Source organism: Oryx dammah, unplaced genomic scaffold (assembly GCF_014754425.2).
Source record: "Oryx dammah isolate SB20612 unplaced genomic scaffold, SCBI_Odam_1.1 HiC_scaffold_1, whole genome shotgun sequence".
Classification (NCBI taxonomy): Eukaryota; Metazoa; Chordata; class Mammalia; order Artiodactyla; family Bovidae; genus Oryx; species Oryx dammah.
The window spans coordinates 41340783-41358355 of record NW_024070185.1 but is presented as its reverse complement, the minus strand read 5'-3'; the positions used below and the strand labels follow the sequence as shown (position 1 = coordinate 41358355).

The following is a 17573-nucleotide window of genomic DNA, read 5'->3' as shown; positions in this document are numbered from 1 at the left end:
GTCCCATCACTTCATGGTATATAGTTGAGGAAACAGTGAAAACAGTGTCAGACTTTATTTGGGGGGGCTCCAAAATCACCACAGATGGTGACTGCAGCCACAAAATTAAAAGACGCTTGCTCTTTAGAAGAAAAGTTATGACCAACCTAAACAGTATATTAAAAAGCAGAGACATTACTCTGCCATTGAAGGTCCATCTAATCAAGGGTATGGTTTTTCCAGTAGTCATGTATGGATGTGAGAGTTGGACTATAAAGAAAGCCGAGTGCCGAATATTGATGCTTTTGAACTGTGGTGTTGGAGAAGACTCTTGAGAGTCCCTTGGACTGCAAGGAGATCCAACCAGTCTATCCTAAAGGAAATCAGTCCTGAATACTCATTGGAAGGACTGATGTTGCAACTGAAATACCAATACTTTGGCCACCTGATGTGAAGAAGTGACTGATTGGAAAAGACCCTGATGCTGGGAAAGACTGAGGGCAGGAGGAGAAGGGGACGACAGAGGATGAGATGGTTGGATTGCATCACCGACTCAAGGGACATGAGTTTACTAACTCTGGGAGCTGGTGATGGACAGAAAGGCCTGGTGTGCTACAGTCCATGGGGTCGCAAAGAATCAGACACGACTGAGTGATTAAACAGAACTAAACACATGTACTGTGGAAATATATGTATGTGCACAGAGACACATGGGCATATATAGATCTTCACTGAGGAATCTTCATACATAATGGGCTTGCCTGGTGGCTTAGTGATAAGGAACCCACCTGCCAGTGCAGGAGACAGGGATTCTATCCCTGTGTCAGGAAGATGCCCTAGAGAAGGAAATGGCAACCCATGGCAGTATTCTTGCCTGAAGAATCCCACGGACAGAGGAGCCTGGTGAGCTTTAGTCTATAGGGACACAGAAGAGTTGAACACAACTTAGCAACTAAACAATGGCAACTACATACATAATAAATATTTCCTTTAAATAGGACTGGTGGGTGGGAGGGTTAGCAGGAGATGAGGAAAAAAGTGTAAATAATGAAACCATGTATAAGATAGATACACGTGCTTTAAAGCACAGGATTCTTAGCTTCGTGCTCTGTGATGATGGGTAGGATTCAGGTGGGTGGGAGGGAGTTCCAAGAGGGGGGTGATCCATGTATACATATAGCTGAATCACTTCATTGTACAGCAGAAACAACATTATAATGCAATTATACTCCAATTAAAAAATAAAACTATGCTTTAGAGAAAAAAAAGGTAGGATTCCAGGCTTTGTTTTCTGTCAGTGGAAGAAAAATCTTACCTGCGAGGTGGCTGCCACCAAAATTAACCAGCTACCCAGATAAATATAAGCAGCTTATGTATTTTAGGCCTTAAAGACCCAAGAAGCATGATAATGATCAGGTCGGGGACAAAAGCATTCCTGGAGAGCAAAACTACGGACATTATTTAACCATCATAACATGCGCCAGGTTTCAGGTCACTGACAATAATTATGATTTGTAGAATGATAGATGTCAGCATGGCACTTCCCCAATTCCATCTCTCCTTAAAATACAAATGCTTCCCAGAGTAGATTTATCTTTTCAATTAACCTTCTTGTGGCTGCCAAGAAATTCTTTTGGGTTAGGCTGGTATGAAGGAGATGAATGATAGTGGTATTGGTATTGATTTACTTACCAGTTATTCTTTAGGGCTGGTCCCTTCCAGTGCTGGGCTAACAGATGAATATTTAGTTGAATATTCTTTTTTTTTTTTTTGAAAGCTTTTTCTGAGTTTTTGAAATTTCAGGAAATGTTGAGAATCCCTGTTCTGTTTCTATGAAAAAAATTAGGGTATTATAAATAATGGTGTGGCTTTTGTGAGAGGCATATTCACCACTGAAAAGTAGATATCCTGTGATTGCTTCCTTCTGAGACATACCAGGAATTTCCAACACTGAAAAAATGCAGCCATCATTCTTATAGTATTTCCAAAATCAAAGGTACTGGGAAAATGCAAAGAAGTCAGGAGGAAGCCATGTATTCCCCTGTAGAAATAAAAAAAAATAAAATTAAAGGAATGCCTAAGAAAATTTTTAGCATGCCATGGCTTTTGCAGATCAGCAAAACAAATCATTAAGAAATCTTAAGAGTGGAAAAAAATCAAAGCAAGGCACATTGCAAAAGTGCAAGAGTGAGTCAATATTAGTAAAAATCTATTAATATAATTCACTGTTATAAGCCAAAAAAGAAAAATTACTTTCTTCTCATTCTCATCGTACCCCTCTTCCCTTTCTGACTTATTCAGCCCCAAAGCCAGCATCTAGAGCCAGGAATAAATGGGTGTAGATTAGATCTTGAGTGCTGTGAGAAGGGCAAACACAGGGTAGGCAGCAGCGGTGCTAAACAGAAGATTGTTTTTACACAAGAATTTTATCACATATGTAACGCTCTTAAGGATAATAAAGGTCAGATTTCTTACTCTCAGAGGATGGATATGCAAATGTGGAAAGGCAGAAACCTCAAACTACTGAGTTGTATTGAAGTAAAAGTATCACTATAAAGAAGCACAAGCTGGAATCAAGATTGCCAGGAGAAATATCAATAACCTCAGTATGCAGATGAGGGTGCAGACCACCCTTATGGCAGAAAGTGAAGAGGAACTAAAAAGCCTCTTGATGAAAGTGAAAGAGGAGAGTGAAAAAGTTGGCTTAAGGCTCAACATTCAGAAAACGAAGATCATGGCATCTGGTCCCATCACTTCATGGGAAATAGATGGGGAAACAGTGGAAACAGTGGCTGACTTTATTTTTCTGGGCTCCAAAATCACTGCAGATGGTGACCGCAGCCATGAAATTAAAAGACGTTTACTCCTTGGAAGGAAAGTTATGACCAACCTAGATAGCATATTCAAAAGCAGAGACATTACTTTGCCAACAAATGTCTGGTCTAGTCAAGGCTATGGTTTTTCCAGTAGTCATGTATGGATGTGAGAGTTGGACTGTGAAGAAAGCTGAGCACCAAAGAATTGATGCTGTTGAACTGTGGTGTTGGAGAAGACTCTTGAGAGAGTTCCTTGGACTGCAAGGAGATCCAACTAATCCATTCTAAAGGAGATCAGTCCTGGGTGTTCTTTGGAAGGACTGATGCTAAAGCTGAAACTCCAGTACTTTGGCCACCTCATGCGAAGAGTTGACTCATTGGAAAAGACCCTGATGCTGGGAGGGATTCGGGGCAGGAGGAGAAGGAGACGACAGAAGATGAGATGGCTGGATGGCATCACTGACTCGATGGACATGAGTTTGAGTGAACTCTGAGAGTTGGTGATGGACAGGGAGGCCTGGCATGCTGTGATTCACGGGGTTGCAAAGAGTCGGACACAACTGAGTGACTGAACTGAACTGACTGATCACTATAAAGTCATGGCTTTCAATATACAGATGGATGGATGGATGGATGAGTGAGTGAGTGAGTGAAGTCACTCAGTCGTGTCCAACTCTTTGCGACGCCATGGACTGTAGCCTACAAGGCTCCTCTGTCCATGGAATGTTCCAGGCAAGAGTACTGGAGTGGGTTGCCATTGATAGATACAGATATTAATAACATAGAGAACCACACAGACATAAGAGAGTGTACATATATAGGAATCTACATATATTCTTTAGCTCAGTCCACTGAGAGAGATGTGAAGCACTGAAACCCTTCAAATCAGAGAGAATTCCTTAGAGATCAACTCTTGGTTTCTAAGTAGCATTTTCTTCTACAAGGAACCAGAGCTTCTTGGGGAAATGGCTGATTCTAGGGCTGGAGAAAGCAGAACACAAAATGAACTGGAGCATTTTGTGACACCAGAGAATCATTTGGAATCACTCACAGCATGAAGGGGATATACTAAAAGGACATGGATGCCAATTTGAGAAGATCCATGGGTCAAATCTGGGGTAAACTGACATCAAAAAGGTAATTTTAGTAACAAATCATAACATGGCAAATTAAATGTTAAAACATGGGTTCATACTAATAAATGAATACAACTTTGATGATGAATGGATTTTTATACCCTTCCAAAGTAACTTTCCATAAAATAAAATTATTCAGAAGGGAAACGAATAATAAGTTTATAGGAGAGAAACCTGACAGAGAAATCCTTAATCAATGGATCAAATTGAACATCATCGGTAATGGGACAAATCAAAATCATGTATCACCTGATAAGATACAATGCAAAGAACACAGTATTCCTTCCGTGAGATTTCCAGCTCTGATGCATAAGCTGAATGTAATCATGGGGAAATATCAGACAATAAAATTGAGAATAACCTATAAAAGAACTGGCCCATAATTTTCAAAACTGTCAAGGTCAATAAAGCCTAGAAAAAGACCAAACCACTATTCCACATTGAGGAGACCAAGGGGACACGATAAGTAAGTGCAAATACCAGTATTTTCTTTAATAACAGCTTCATGAAGATAAAATTCATAACACATACATTTCACCCTTGTAAAGTACACACTTTGATGTTCTTTTTACTATGTTCACAGAGATGTGCAACCATCACCATCACTTAAAAACACCTTTATCACCCCAAAAAGCAGCCTTGTACTCAGTAGTAGTCACCCCTATTCCCTCTCCCAATATCCCCCAATCCCTAGGAACACTAATCTACTTTCAGTCTATGGATTTTCCCATTCTTGGCCTTTCATATAAAGGGAATCACATAATATGTGATCTTTTGTATTAATATAATAACTGGCTTCTTTAATTTAGCATAATGTCACTCAGAGGTAGAGCATATGATTGCACTTCATTCTTTCTTTTGGCTGAATAAAATTCCATTACATGGAACTAACACATTTTGTTTATCTATTCATCAACTGATAGACATCTGGGGTTGTTTCCATTTGGGGGCTGTTATGAATAATGCTGCTATAAACGTGTGTATACTTTTTTGTATGGGTAGCATGTGATTCTGAACTGGATATTATCGGGATGTGGTTGGAACATATGACAGAACTTGAAGAGAATCTACATATTAGATGTTAGTAATGTTTCAGTGTTTAGTTTTGGTGGTTGTATTTTGATAATGAAAGAGAATATTTCTGGTTTGTAGGAAATATACACAAGGTACTTAGGGTCTGTGAATATTATGTCAGCCACAAACTCTCAAATGGTTCCAGAAAAATAGTTATTTGTATTATAGTCACAACTCTTCTCTAAATTTGCAATTGTTTCTAGAGAAAGAGAGAGCTCACGAGGGAGAGACCACAATCATATAAACAGATGCTAAAATATATTTGATAAAATTCAGAAAGTATTCTTTTAAATTGTAAAAATAGCTGAATAAATTGACATTTACTTAGCAAATGCATATTTGTTTTGATACATATCTCAAACAAAAAGCCAGTATCATGCTTAATAATTAAACATTAAGGTATTCCTATTAAAGTCACAAACAAGGGTGTCCATTATCACCACTATTATATACCATTGTCCTTGAATTTCTAGCTAGCACAATAAGACAAAAATAGATATGAAATTCAAATATAAGTTAAAAAACATTTCAAATGAATATGAATGTTTAGTAAGTAAGCTCACCAGTTAAATAACACATATACACAAAAACATAATTTTTCAATAAATCAAGAATAATCTGATAGAAGACTTAATCCAGAATGCATCTACTTATAATGAAATAAAAAGCCAAAAAGCAAATAAACTGAGAAAATTGGGGGAGATAAATATTCTTTGCACTAAAATAACTACTCCAAGCCATAAAGCCATTAAGAAAAAATAAAAATGCCCTAGTAGAAAAATGGAAACTGGTATGAAAAGTTAATTCTCCAAAAGAAGATGGCAATAGACAAGTGAAAAAAATGTTCACTCTCACTAGTTATTAAAATGCAAATTAAAACAACAAAATATTACTTGTTTTTGTTCTTCAAACTGTTAAAAATTTTTATGAGTGCAAGTGTGTAGAGAAATCAGTATTCTTGCTGTTGCTGATAACACATCCACATTAGTACAGTATTTCTAGAAGACAATATCACTTATATAAACTAAACTTTAAATATTCTATCTTTTAGTCCAGTAATTTCACTTCTAGGAATTCACCTTAACAAAAAATGTAAATATATTTACGTTCTTGACTCACAGACATAGAAAACAAACTTATGGTTACCAAAAGGGAAAGAGTGCAGAAGAGGGATGGATTAGGAGCTTGCAATGAACAGATTTACACTACCTTATATAAAATAGATAAGCAACAAGGATTTACTGTATAGCCTCAGACGGTAAAGAATCCACCTGCAGTGCAGGAGAACCGGGTTCAATCCCTGGGTTGGGAAGATCCCCTGGAGAAGGGCATGGCAACCCAATCCAATATTCTTACCTGGAGAATCCCATGGACAGACAAGCCTGATGTGCTAGAGTCCATGGGGTGGCAAAGAGTTTGATGTGACTGAGTATACAGCAAATACATAAGGAACTATATTCAACATCTTATAATAACCTATAATTGAAAAGAATCTGAAGAAGAATATATATGTAGAGAGAGAGATCTATATATAACTGAATCACTTTGTTGTACAAATTAACAATACTGTAAATCAACTATAATTCCATACAATTTTTTTAAAATTAAGGTTCATGGATGTTTATTAAAGCATTAATCATAATGACAAAAAAACACAACCTAAATGTCCAACAGCAGAGGACTAGTTGATTAGTCTATAAAATTTTGATATGACTATAAACATGTTATATGAAACATGTTCACAGAGGACAGTTCAGCACTATTGCAAAATGCCATCCACAATACATATCCATCCCTATGCTAAAAACAATTGGTTTATACATATCAACCTGTTAATAATGGTGATTTTGCTTGTTCACATTTTCCACTTTTCCCAAAATTTATTTCTATAACCAGAGAAGTCATCACATCTTCTTTAAAAAAGAAAAAAAAAATGGTCCAGAAGTGTTAGATAAGTCAATAACACCCAGTGAGAAAAAACAGAGCTTTTTCTTTTAAAAAACTTTTTATTTTGTATTGAGGTATAGACAATTAACAAACTGTTGTGACAGTTTCAGGTGAACAGCGAAGGGACACAGCCATGCATACATAAGTTGTCCATTCTCCCCCAAACTCCCCTCCCATCCAGGCTGCCACATAACACTGAGCAGAGTTCCATGTGCTATACAGTAGGTCCTTGTCGCTTATCCATCTTAAACATAGCAGTATGTACATGTCCATCCCCAAATCCTCAGCTATCCCTTCCCTGCATCCTTTTCCCTGCCAACCATAAGCTTATTTTCCAAGTCTGTGCGTCTGTGAGAATAACAGTGCTTTTTCTTATCAACCAAGTTCTGGTCTGGATCTGAAGTCTCAAGTGACTGCCAACCAACCACAACTGAGGACTCTCTGGAAGAAGTGGAGGTAGGTAATAAGCCCACTTTACATTTTGATATTTGGACGAAGCTTGGAATGTTGTGTTCAGCTAGGAGAGGTACACAAAGGTACACAGTTTTCTGGAGAGTCTGGTTTTCTCCCTCTGGGAGAGAACCAGAGGGTTCTATTATTAACAGCAAAAGGAGATGAAGAGCTTTAATCCATTGAAAAGAAGAATTAAGGGGAAGATATAAAATGCTCTTCAAATTTTCCAAGTGGCTGTCATGAGAAAGAGAGATTTGATTCATTATCCTAGTGGTTCCAAAAACAGCATAAGAACCAATGCACAGAAATTTCCCAGATAGTATCTGGGGACAAGGGAAAACTGTAAGATGGAACATGCTCTCTAACTCTCCATCTTCTCCATCCACTTAGGCTTCCAAAGTCTTTTGCTACTCCTCTTCCACGACCTACTGAATATCCATGTTAATAATTTGTTCCTAATGGCAGAAGACCTAAGGGTGATTTGTGACAGAGCGGTATAATATGCTTACAAATTAATATAATCTGATGAATGATTATATTCCATATTGGTGGGAATTTATTGGAGGAGGAATCCTCCTGAAATTCATTGACAGGTAAATGAGCGTGAATGCAACCATGTATACTCTCCTTGAACCCAATGAATGAGAACAGATCAAAAGCTCTGACTTTCCTATCTGATTCTCATTCCTCAGTCCTACACTCGAGATGGCAATCTTAGGCTGCCTTCCCATCTTTCAGACTACTGCCAAGGGAAAAATGGCATCCTGCCTTCCAAGCAGCACCTTCACATTATTAGTCCTGTCCTCTGGGACAGCCCTGTTAGAGACATGACCTTCCAACTCTCCATTGCTGATAGTCCAAAACTCCTAACAATAGTGGAGACATAATCAGACCTCAAGCGTAAGACAAGAACCAGAGCATCTGATGAAAACTGGATCTTAAATGATGGGAAAATTAGACTTCACTTCCCTGGTAGCTTTTTCTTCCAACTCACAATCCTTTATCCTGTGGAATACCCAACTGCCTCCAGCACTCCATAAACACAAGCCTTTCCACACCTTCCTGTTACCTCCATCTGGAATGCCCTTTAGATTTGTTATTGCCTGGATAAACTCTGCCCATCCTTGACTCAACTCAGGATGCATCTGCTCCTCCAGGCAGCCTTCCTTCAATTCCAGGCTCCATGGCATGCCTCCCTGCTGCATCCCATTTGAATCTCCACTGTATCATCTTAGACCAAGCGCTGTCCAAGAGAAACCTAACAGGGGCCACGTATATTTAATAGCACAGTTTTTAAAAATTAAAAAGAAACAAGTGAAATTAATTTTAAGTATTTTATTTAGCCCAGCATATCCAGGGCTTCCCTGGTGTGGCTTAGATGGTATAGAATCTGCCTGCAATGCAGGAGACCCAGATTCAATCCCTGTGGTCGGGAAGATTCCCCTGGAGAAGGAAATGGCAACCCATCCCAGTATTCTTGCCTGGGAAATCCCATGGACAGAGGAGGCTTGCGGGCTACAGTCCACAGGGTTGCAAAGAGTCTGACATGACTGAGCGACTAACACACACACAATCCAGAATGTTATCATTTCAACAGGTAATATCATACTAAAAATTATCTATTAGCTATTTCACATTCTTTTACCATTTCAAGTCTTCAAACTCCACTGTGTTTTTTACATGTAGAGAACATCTCATTTCAGACCAGCCACATTTTAAGAGCTGAATAGTCACTCATGGCTAGTAACGACTGTGCTAGACAGCCAAACCTTAAACTGAAATAACCTGCTCATGGGTTTGCCTTCGCTACTGGAAGACAAGCCACTCAAGGACAAGGTCAGTTTCTTGCCTGTGGTTTCATCAGTGTTGCATCAGTGCCTGACATACACTGAGTGTTCAGCTAATGTTTGCTAAACTAAACTGACCTGAAAGTATTTTGAGAGAAGGTGGAATTTTAGCAGCTGCTCAAATGAAGAGCAGCTTATGTGTACTTATAATAATAATGGTGATAGGAATAATGGCTGCTATTTTGGTCTAGGACCTCATGTTCTATGCTTTTTAACTCTATTATTTAGTCCTCACAACAACCCCATGTACTAGGTAGCATTATTACTTCCACTTTATGGCTAAAGAAAATTGCCCCAAATCATACTGCTATTAAGTGGAAGAGCCAGGACTTCCTGAAATAGTTACAGAAAAACAAAGCAAACAACAAACACACACCCCATAATAAATACAAAGTTGAAAGAAAATAAATGATATGCACAGATGTGATAAACCCAGTACAATAGGTAAACCTACTCTTGAATCTCCTTTACCAACTTCACCACCATCTTTTTGAGGTTTCATGATCTGCTGAGTTTTACCTTATCCAGGTGTACCTCTTTCCAAGTTCTTGAACCAGATCTTTCTGATTTGAAATTACATATCTTTCTCTTTTTTTTGCTCTTTATTTTTTATTTATATATTTATTTTTACTTTACAATACTGTATTGGTTTTGCCATACATTGACATGAATCCACCACAGGTGTACATGAGTTCCCAATCCTGAATCCTCCCTCCCACCTCCCTCCCCATACCATCTCTCTGGGTCATCCCAGTGCACCAGCCCCAAGCATCCTGTATCCTATATCGAACATAGACTGGCGATTCATTTCTTACATGATAGTATACATGTTTCAATGCCATTCTCCCAAATCATCCCACCCTCTCCCTCTCTCACAGAGTCCAAAAGTCTGTTCTATACATCTGTGTCTCTTTTGCTGTCTTGCATACAAGGTTATCATTACCATCTTTCTAAATTCCATATATATGTGTTAGTATACTGTATTGGTGTTTTTCTTTCTGGCTTACTTCACTCTGTATAATAGGCTCCAGTTTCATCCACCTCATTAGAACGGATTCAAGTGTATTCTTTTTAATGGCTGAGTAATACTCCATTGTGTATATGTACCATAGCTTTCTTATCCATTCATCTGCAGATGGACATCTAGGTTGCTTCCATGTCCTGGCTATTATAAACAGTGCTGCGATGAACATTGGGGTACACATGTCTCTTTCAATTCTGGTTTCCTCAGTGTGTATGCCCAGCAGTGGGATTGCTGGGTCATAAGGCAGTTCTATTTCCAGTTTCTTAAGGAATCTCCACACTGTTCTCCATAGTGGCTGTACTAGTTTGCATTCCCACCAACAGTGTAAGGGGGTTCCCTTTTCTCCACACTCTCTCCAGCATTTATTGCTTGTAGACTTTTGGATCACCACCATTCTGACTGGTGTGAAATGGTACCTCATTGTGGTCTTGATTTGCATTTCTCTGATAATGAGTGATGTTAAACATCTTTTCATGTGTTTGTTAGCCATCTGTTTGTCTTCTTTGGAGAAATGTCTACTTAGTTCTTTGGCCCATTTTTTGATTGGGTCATTTATTATTCTGGAATTGAGCTGCATAAGTTGCTTGTATATTTTTGAGATTAGTTGTTTGTCAGTTGCTTCATTTGCTATTATTTTCTCCCATTCAGAAGGCTGTCTTTTGACCTTGCTTATAGTTCCTTTGTTGTGCAGAAGCTTCTAATTTTAATTAGATCCCATTTGTTTATTTTTGCTTTTATTTCCAGAATTCTGGGAGGTGGATCATAGAGGGTCCTGCATATCTTTCAAGACTGCCTTCTTAGCTGCTTGCATTCTGCCTGTCTTGTCAACATGGCAGTGCTTTTCACAAACCACTCCAGTGAACAGTCATCTTTCTCAGTGCCTAAGCCTGTCCCAGGGATGGAGAGAGAGTGGGGTATAAACTGTTTTCCTTCACACACTTCCCCAGAGGACCCCTCCATTTCACTCACATGGCCTGGGGTGAGGAGGTTTGGGAGGGAGGTGAGCCATCACTGCTGATGTGTGCTTTGCGTACAGAAACTAGGCTGAACTGTGCTTAAGAAAAATGATAGACTTCCAGTTTTGTGTGTCAGTGTGTACAAAAATTCCATTATCTCTAAACCACAGGAACCAGAACCACATCTGGCAAAGGAAATAAAGCTGGAGACGCAAGGAAAGAATAGATTAGGAGAAGCCTTGAAAGCAGGCCGCTGCATTTAGATTTGATGTGGTGGGAAATAAAGAGCCCTCGGGGGTTTCTGAGCAAGGGAGTGATGTGATGAAAACAGTGATTAAGGAAGATGAAATGCAAGCGGGACAAATTAAAGGGCGGGACTAGGATCTGACAGGAGGCAGTCACCCGGGGGGCTGGGAGACAGACAGTGAGAGAGAAAGCCAGGGGATTAGGAAAGGCAACCATGATTCTCCATGAATGAACAGACACCATCCTGAAGTCACTTTACTACCAAGTTACCACCAGCTCTTTATGCTCTTACCCTATCTGGAAAGGCAAAAATAAATCCACGAGGAGCTGAGTGTTTTCATTAAAATGATAATAAAATTTCATCTCTGTGAACGTAATGGTTTAAATGTATGTGCGTCCTGCTGAGTAAATGGGCTTCACCGTGAGCCAGCGGAACAGTTAGCAGGCAGAAATGGAGCTCAGAGAAATTGATATTTAGGGCTCCATTCACAGAATAAACAAATATGGTGAAAACAAAGCAGTTTTTTACGGAGAAAGATAAACATCATATGATATCACTTATATGTGGAATCTAAAAAAATATAATACAAATAAAATTATTTACAAACCAGAAACAGACTGAGACACAGGAAACAAATTTATGATTACCAAAGAGGGAAGGGGGCAGGAGCAGGAGGGATAAAGAGGAGTTTGGGAATAAGAGATGCACACAACTATATATAAAACAGATAAATAACAAAGTCCTACTACATAGCACAGGAAGCTATATTTGATATCTTGTGATAAACTATAATAGAAAGAATCTGAAAAAGAATATATATAATATACAATGCTTTTGAATTTCGGAGCTGGAGAAGACTCTTAAAAGTCCCTTGGACAGCAAGGAGACCAAATTAGTCAATCCTAAAGGAAATCAATTCTGAATATTCATTGGAAGGACTGATGCTAATACTTTGGCCACCTGATGCAAAGAGTAGACACATTGGAAAAGATCCTGATGCTGGGAAAGAGTAAAGGCAAAAGGAGAAGCAGGCAGCAGAGGGTGAGATGGTTAGATAGCACTGACTCAAGGCATATGAATTTGAGCAAACTGTGGGAGATAGCGAAGGACAGGGAACCCTGGTGTGTTGCAGTCCATGGAGTCACAAAGAGTTGGACACGACTTAGTGACTGAACAATAATATATATTTTTATATATAAAACTGAATCACTTTGCCATATACCTGAAACTAATACAACGCTGTAAATAAACAATACTGCAATAGAAAAATCCTTTTAAAGCAGCCTTTTCTGGATGTAGCCCATAGAACAGAGTACACTTGGCTGTCCCACAGGGGCAGTCCCAGCCAAGAATGCACCAAACTTATTGCCCTACAGTACGCTGAAAGCATCCTTTCCAAGTCATATTCCACAGTGTTAGAAATCCATAAAGAACTTGGGTTAACCAACAATTTTTGCCAATGCCCTATGCCCTAAGTCATCATGTGCTCTAATACTGGCTGCAATTTTAAAGGGTCCAGAGACGCAAACGTTCTTTTCATTCAAGTTTAGATCTGGAAAGAGACTTGAGAACATCTAAACCCAAAGTTTCAGAATATTTTTGAGCTGCACACAATGGAAATACAATGGTTAAATATTGAAATGGGCCCCCAAATTCCACCTCCTCATTCTCCTCCTTTTGCTCCCCTAAACCCCTGTCTCCCCACAGCTTACACACATTAGAACAGAACCTGAAGCCCTCCTCTGGACTTTGGGACTGAAGGGAAAGTAGTCTGCAAAACACTGAAGAATCTGGTATTTTTGTTTTATTTCGACTTCTTGTGACAGATGAAAAAATTGAAACCCGGAAAGCTAAAATGGAATTTCCATCTCCAGCCACTAAATAACTCAAAAAGCTGCCTCTTAGAAACCCCTAGAATGTTGGGTACATGCAAATATCCCTTTAAACCATCGAATGAACTCACAAAGGCATAAACTCCTCAATTTGAAAATGGGTATAACCTGTGACCCAGCAATTTCATGGCCAAGTATGTGCCCCAGAATAGTGTGGAGATGCACTACTGGGTCATGGAATCACTTTAGTAAATTGCAAATGGCCTATTTTTTTGGTATGTGAAATAGACTAAATCAAACTGGATCATAGCTGAATAGACAACAAGAGTGTTATTTTGAGGAACTTTTTTCCACATACAATGTGTACAGAGATACACAGAAATGTACAGTTGTATGTTCTGGGTTTCCATGTAAAGTGTATGTTTTACTGTTAATATAGACAAAACATTTTTGAGAAGCTTTTGTATGTTAGTACAGAAAATGAACAAGAACACTGGTCAAAGCATTGCTCACCATAGTGCAAAATTAGAAACAATCTAATTACTCATCAACAGGAGAATGGAGATAGATAGATAAATAGGTAGACTGATGTCTATTCACCAGTCATTAGAATATATACTAGTTAAAATGAATGGACCAGAGATTTGCTGCTGAAAGCTAATGCTAAATTCATTAAAAAAGCAAGTTGAAGAATGATATGTAGATAAAGTTTTAAGTTTTAAAACATGCAAAACAAAGAGTACCCACTGTTGAAAGATACAGAAGAAGTACAAAAGATGCAAATTCAGGACAGTGTTAATCTCTGGGGTGGGAGGAAGGGAATCAGGGGTAAAGGAGAAATCCACAGGTCTGAAATGAATTCATCCCAACGTTGGGGTTGCTTAGAACTCGACAGCACACACAGTTTTGTTATTGTATTCTCCTTATTTTTTGTTGTTGATTAAAAAAATATTTTGTAAGTTACAGATACTTACCTGAGACCAGATGGCTGACTGGTGGGATCATCTGGAAGAAAGCTAGGCAGGACCCTGAATCTGATTTCCGAGTCAGTCCTCTATCCCATGGCTCCCAATTCAGGATCTGTTTGCAAATGAAAGATTTGCATCATTTTGGTGTGAATCTTAGCAACTTATTTTTACCTGGGAGATACTGTTCCCTACAGTCCACCAAGGCCACATTTGCTCTGACTAGAAATAGCACAAAGCACACTTGCTCTGTGAGGCTGAGCTGTTGCTTCACAGCTTGTCACTTGGCTCTGTTTTCCAACTTCGTTCATGCATTGAAACAAAACACGGAGCCACTGAAAGGTCGGTAGAAAGATGATCTAAACATGCAGAAAGTATAAGCAAAAAGAGAAAGAAAAGCAGAGTAGAGGGAAGACTCAGCTGCATGGGAGATCTAGACAAAGTCAGGGGTCACCATCAAACTAAAGTCAGAATACTGCTGAAGAGTCATGAAACACACAGAGAGGGTTATTTTAGAAGATGGAAAGAACTTGAAATAATAGCATCTCATACCTTTCACAATCTAATACACAATCTCATGGGAGGGGGTTTATTAACATTTTTTCTAGTCTGTTTTAAGACAAAAATAACACAACAAATGATACCTTAGCAATGGCTGGCAGAGATTTATTATGCTTCAGAAAAGTTCACGGCAGTGGTTTTTATCATTGGGTCCTTTATGCTCTTCAAGTTACATAAGAGGCTCTTTCTTCTTTTTCTTCTCTAAACATAACTTCTGGGTCAGCTTTAGCTTTTCGAGTGCATAAGCCAGAGCTTTCTGCTGTTCAAAAAGAAGATAACTCTTGCAGTAGAGTGCCAGGAATACATCTTACTCTGGAGTCAAGCATTAAAGTGTATGGGAATATGTTTTTAGACGCTTCTCACCCTGGAATGCCTATCCATTGTCATGAGCTATGAAAGTATTCTTTTCAAGCCTTCCCTGGCAGTCCAGCGGCTAAGATTCCACACTCCCAATGCAGGGGGTCTGGGTTTGATCCCTGTACACAACTAAAGGTCCCCCATGGCACATTTAAAATTTTGAGCAGCCAAACAGCTAAATAAATTTTTAAAAAAAAGAGAGAGAGAGAAATTACTCTTTTCATACTGCTGGAGAAAACTCAGACCTGTGACAGAATTCCTTCTGTTGTCCTGAGAGCAAATGTAACAGCTAACATTTACTCAACATTTACTCTTCTAAATACTTGACCTCATTTAGTCATCATCACCTTCTCAGGAAGACACTACTGCTACCCCATTTTGTAGATAAGAAAACTGAGATACTGGAAGGTTAAGTATAATAATATCCTTCAGGTCACCCAGAAGAAGTGGTAGGGCCGGGATTTGAACCCAGCCAGTTGGTTCTAATAGCCGGGGCTTCTATGCACCACTCTGTCCAGGAGGTAGTATTTAAAATAAATGAAGGTGGTTATTGAAGTGACAGCACCAGGTTCTGTTACAGCCAGGAGCCTCTGCTTCAGATATAGGAACTTTAAGAGGGAAGTGTTTACACACTAGTGAAGGTGACATCAGAATCCTTTCATTACGGCTTGTAGCAACCTAAAACATTGGCTTTGGGGCTCCTGTGTATTCTACTCCATAAGTTATGGCTAATTTCTGTTATGTTCCTCAATCCCCAGAGGATGAAGGTAGTGATGGATTTGGAAATGATATTAGATAAAAGTCAGAAGGCTTAAGCTTGAGTACAGTATTGCCACTTACTAACTAAATGGATGCATTTTCCTCATCTGTGAAATGAGAAAAAGAAGGCTTGCTATATAGGGTAGTGAGAGTGGAACCAGACAGAGGCAAGGAGAACTGTGATCGTACACTTTCACATTGTTGACCCAGGAATTTTTTTCCCTTTGTTCCATAAGTCAAAGCAAAACAACAAAATGATGTAAACATCTGTGAAAGACCCATGTGGATACCCAAAAACTTTCCATTGTAAAATTAATGTTAACTTTGGTTAAGTCATTTTTCCTTTTTATTTTTCATTTCTTAAGAAGAGGGATATCGATCACTGAAGTCTCTTCCAACATTGATATTTTGTAATCCATTTCATCCTAGATCTAGGAGAAGCAAGCCAGGTTTTTACTTATTTTTAAAATTAATTTATTTTCAATGAAACAATGATGAATATTTTTAATTATAAAAGGCATAATTTCAGAAAGAATACAGACATCTTACACCATTAGACACCTTAACAGCAAAGAAACAAAGATACATGAAACAAAAATCAGAAGAAATATAAGGCAGAAGAAAAAATATACAACCATAGACATACTAACATTTCTCTGAGAATATTTTATCAAGTGCAGAAAAAATAAGAATAGGAGCATCGTAAATGATGTCATTAACAATTTAAATATAATAGATTTATATTTAATTTATATAACTATATCCTACACAAATATATATAAAATTTTTTATCTCACACGTTGTTACTAGAAAATAATGAGCCAGGGCTTTTCAATGGTAATTTGGCTACTTGTAGTCCACCTTACCTCCTAAAGTGAACACATGCCTAACATCTAACCAGTCATATAGGATCCATGAGAAAATCTGACAGCTCTAATAATTAACTGCGCCCAAGTTCAAGTGTTAAGGAGAGTTGAATTCTACACCAGAACTAGGTGGCTATCTGGTTTAGCTGGCAACCAGCCAGAAGTAGGAGTGGTAGTATTCCAACACTTTCGTTCTGGGTCATGCCAGACATGTAAGAAATGCCAGATAGGATGACCTTGGAGGGTGCTTCAAGCCCTGCGATCTCATGTGACTGCTTCACTGATACGTATCACTTGAAAATGATGTTGCGTATGACCAGCTGTAGCAAGCTGGGACCCAGAGCCAGGTCTTTCCACAGAGAGACACATCAAATGTGGCCAGTATAACTCGAGGAAGTGACGGGAACGTGGTCTTGAAGCAGCTGCATGCCAGCTGAATGGTCTGCCAGCCCCTCCAGTAGAGGGCCAATCCATTCCAGAAGAAGCAAGGTCCCCAGGGAGCCTATGTGCTGCGCTGAGAACAATGGTCCACTCACCAAGGGCAAGGGCATGATCAGTCACTCGGATCACAGTCTGTTACCCAGGCTCCCCGCCCCCAGCCATCCCATCCCGCCTGAAGCAGATGCTGGGAACAGTCATCCCAATCAGCAGCCTTGAGATCCATCACAATGCCCGTGAGCTGAGTGGCGGGAACGGTCACAATGAGATAAGCATGGGTGGCCTCCCGAATCACCGTGCACTAATCACACCCATT

At 39.1% G+C, this 17573-nt stretch overlaps 1 long non-coding RNA gene across 6 annotated transcripts in view; it reads right to left on the bottom strand.

Annotated features, from left to right (window-relative positions):
• LOC120867297 overlaps positions 1–17573 on the bottom strand; it is a 157423-nt gene that overhangs the window by 12028 nt on the left and 127822 nt on the right. For all 6 annotated transcript variants that reach the window (XR_005721856.1, XR_005721863.1, XR_005721866.1 and 3 more), the window contains 3 exons: positions 14921–15096; positions 14286–14391; positions 1870–2020 (listed from right to left, as the gene is read on the bottom strand). This is a non-coding gene — a long non-coding RNA (uncharacterized LOC120867297). The remainder of the gene's footprint in view (positions 1–1869; positions 2021–14285; positions 14392–14920; positions 15097–17573) is intronic.